This window comes from Lathyrus oleraceus, chromosome 2 (genome assembly GCF_024323335.1).
Source record: "Lathyrus oleraceus cultivar Zhongwan6 chromosome 2, CAAS_Psat_ZW6_1.0, whole genome shotgun sequence".
In the NCBI taxonomy this organism is placed as follows: Eukaryota; Viridiplantae; Streptophyta; class Magnoliopsida; order Fabales; family Fabaceae; genus Lathyrus; species Lathyrus oleraceus.
The window spans coordinates 401,566,043-401,569,623 of record NC_066580.1 but is presented as its reverse complement, the minus strand read 5'-3'; the positions used below and the strand labels follow the sequence as shown (position 1 = coordinate 401,569,623).

General features: G+C 39.5%; 1 pseudogene; it reads left to right on the top strand.

Annotated features, from left to right (window-relative positions):
* The first annotated feature begins 2,165 nt into the window (after positions 1-2,165).
* Positions 2,166-2,265, top strand: LOC127124268 (uncharacterized; annotated as a pseudogene).
* Positions 2,266-3,581: the final 1,316 nt, after the last annotated feature.

The following is a 3,581-nucleotide window of genomic DNA, read 5'->3' as shown; positions in this document are numbered from 1 at the left end:
TTATGCCTCCTTTCTTTGGTACAACGTGTACAGGACTGACCCATTTGCTGTCAGATATAGGATATATAATACCTGCTTCCAATAACTTGGTTATTTCTTTCTTTACTACCTCACTTAGGATCGGATTTAGTCTTCTCTGGTGTTCCCTAGAGGTTTTACCGTCTTCTTCTAACATGATGCGATGCATACAAATAGAAGGGCTTATTCCTTTAAGATCGGTTATGTGGTATCCTAGTGCGGTTGGATATTTTCTTAAGATATGTAGGAGTTTTTCTGTTTCGAGTCTTCCTAGATCTGCATTGACTATCACAGGTCGTTCAAGTTCTAAGTCTAGGAATTCATATCTCAGATTTCTGGGAAGTGTTTTCAAATCAGGGGTTGGTTTGTTAAGACACTGCGTAGGATCTGGTGTTATTGCTAAGCATTGTTTAGATTTGTCTTCTAAAAGATAGTCTGATGATTTGTCTTCTCCTGACTTTGCTTCTTTTATGCATTCATCGATGATATCCATGAAGTAACATGTATCTTCTATTGCAGGTGCTTTCAAGAATTGGGAAAGAATGAATTCAATTTTCTCTTCACCTACTTCGAAGGTGAGTCTTCCTCGTTTTACGTCTATGATTGCACCGGCAGTTGCTAAGAATGGTCTTCCTAGTATAATAGGTGTAGTATCATCTTCTCTAATGTCCATAATTGTGAAGTCAGTGGGAATGTAAAACTGACCTATGCGTACGGGAACGTTTTCAAGGATTCCTACAGGATATTTGATGGAACGATCCGCTAGTTGTACAGACATCTTGGTCGGTCTTAATTCTCCCATTTCCAGTCTCTTACATATGGATAAAGGCATAACGCTAATTCCGGCTCCTAAATCGCATAAGGCTTTGTCGATGACAAATTTTCCTATGTGACAGGGTATAGAGAAGCTACCTGGATCCTTGAGTTTAGGGGGCATGTTTTGGATTATAGCGCTACATTCGGCAGGGAGTGTAACGGTTTCGCTATCCTCAAGTTTCCTTTTATTAGAAAGAATTTCTTTTAAGAATTTAGCATATGAGGGCATCTGCGTAATAGCTTCGGTAAACGGAATTGTAACGTTTAATTGTTTAAGGAGATCAACAAATTTTCTAAATTGACCTACATCTTTGGTTTTAACAAGCCTTTGAGGGTAAGGTATAGGTGGTTTGTAAGGTGGTGGAGGTACATAAGGTTCCTTCTTTTCTAGGGTATCCTTATTACTCTCTTCCTTTTCCTTAGGTTCACTTTCCTCAGTAGATTTCTTAGGGTTTTGGTTTTCTATCCTTGGATCAGACGGTCCTTCCACTTCCGTTCCACTTCTTAATATAATTGCATGAGCTTGGCTTCTCGGATTAGGTTGGGGCTGTCCAGGGAATGTACCAGTTGGTGCAGCAGTAGGTGCTTGTTGTTGAGCTACTTGAGATATTTGGGTTTCTAACATTTTGTTATGGGTAGCCAAGGCATCTACTTTGCTTGCTAGTTGTTTAAGTTGTTCGCCAGTGTGTATGTTCTGGTTTAAGAAATCTTTATTGGTTTGTTGTTGGGAAGCTATAAAGTTTTCCATCATGATTTCCAAGTTGGATTTTCTAGGGGTATTATTGTTAGGATTCGGTTTCTGATATCCCGGAGATATAGATGGGGTTTGATTCGGAGACTGTCCAGGTGCGTATAAAGCATTATTACTCTTATATGAAAAGTTTGGATGGTTCTTCCAATTTGGGTTATAGGTATTCGAATAGGGGCTTCCTTGAGCATAGTTTACCTGCTCTGTTTGGATTCCAGTCAAGAGTTGACATTCCGCAGGAGTGTGGCCTTGGATTCCACAGACCTCGCAATTCTGAGTTATAGCAACCACGGCGGTTGGAGGTGATACGTTTAAACTTTCAATCTTCTGGACCAAAGCATCCACTTTTGCATTAACGTGATCAAGGTTACTTATCTCGTACATGCCAGTTTTCGGTTGAGGTTTTTCCACTGTTGTTCGTTCGGTTCCCCACTGATAGTGGTTTTGGGCCATGCTCTCGATAAGCTGGTAAGCGTCAGCATAAGGTTTGTTCATTAGTGCACCACCTGCAGCGGCGTCTATTGTTAACCTTGTATTGTATAAGAGACCATTATAAAATGTGTGAATTACTAACCAGTCTTCCAAACCATGGTGTGGGCAAAGTCTCATCATGTCTTTGTATCTTTCCCATGCTTCGAAAAGAGACTCGTTGTCTTTCTGTTTAAATCCGTTTATCTGGGCCCTTAACATAGCTGTTTTGCTTGGCGGAAAATATCGGGCAAGAAAAACTTTCTTCAACTCGTTCCAGGTGGTGACTGAGTTGGAAGGAAGAGATTGAAGCCATCTTCTAGCGCTATCTCTTAATGAGAAAGGAAAAAGACGAAGTCGAATTGCCTCTGAAGTGACACCATTAGCTTTAACAGTATCAGCGTATTGGACAAATACGGATAAATGAAGGTTTGGATCTTCGGTAAGATTTCCAGAGAATTGGTTCTGTTGCACAGCCTGCAACAGCGAAGGTTTAAGTTCAAAGTTGTTTGCTTCGATTGCGGGCGGAGCAATACTTGAATGCGGTTCATCTTGCGATGGAGCGGCGTAATCTCTAAGAGCACGAGCTGGTTCTGCCATCTCGGTTAAAGAAGGAAAAATGTTTTTGATATCAGGAAGGTTTATAGGAGGGAGATTGTTTTCAGCACGATATTCCCGAATTCGTCGTAAGACTCGGAGATATAGTTCGATATCGTTGATTCGTAAATAGAGCGGTTCGCCTTGAGAGCGAGTGCGTGGCATACAAATCAACGAAAGAAAGAATAGAAGGAAAAAGAAACCTTAGTCTCTACAGCGTAACGGAAGAGTTACGATATCGATTGAATAAAAGTCCCCGGCAACGGCGCCAAAAACTTGATCGCTCGACTGTGTGAGTCGAGAATGGGATACAAACTGCAAGTGCACAGTTCTATCGCGTAGTTTTAAAAGATATCGATCCCACAAGGACTTATGAATCGATGTACCGTTATCTAAAGTTACTACGTAAATCTAAGGTGAAAATGTTTGATTGTTTGGGGAAAAACTAGGAGCTAAACTAATATCTAGATTAAATATCAATAAAACGGATATCGGTATGTAGTTCGTCAAAACTAGGGAATCAATTCCTTGTCGGTCTCTCGGTTTTAAAACAAATCGTTTCGATTAACTTTATTGGTTAAAGGTTTTATCTCAAACTCTCGCTCTGTTGAAGAAACCATGATCTTATATTAATGTAGCTGTCACTTATAATTAAGTCAAAAATCATATTTTGAAAACAATAAAGTTGCAGAAACTCTTTTTAAGAAAATACTGACCGTTTTAAACACCCTTATCTCAAACTTTCGCTCTGTTGACTTAGGTTATACAATTAAATCTAAATGCTTAACTCTCGTCCTCACATTCAATCTTTAAAAATACTTTTGGAAAAAAGTCAGAATTTAATTAATTCTAAAACTTGCTCTCGCCCTGAGATAGATTTAATGACTAACTTACACTGTCCAGTTAAAACCTCAAACTCTCGCTCTGTTGGTTT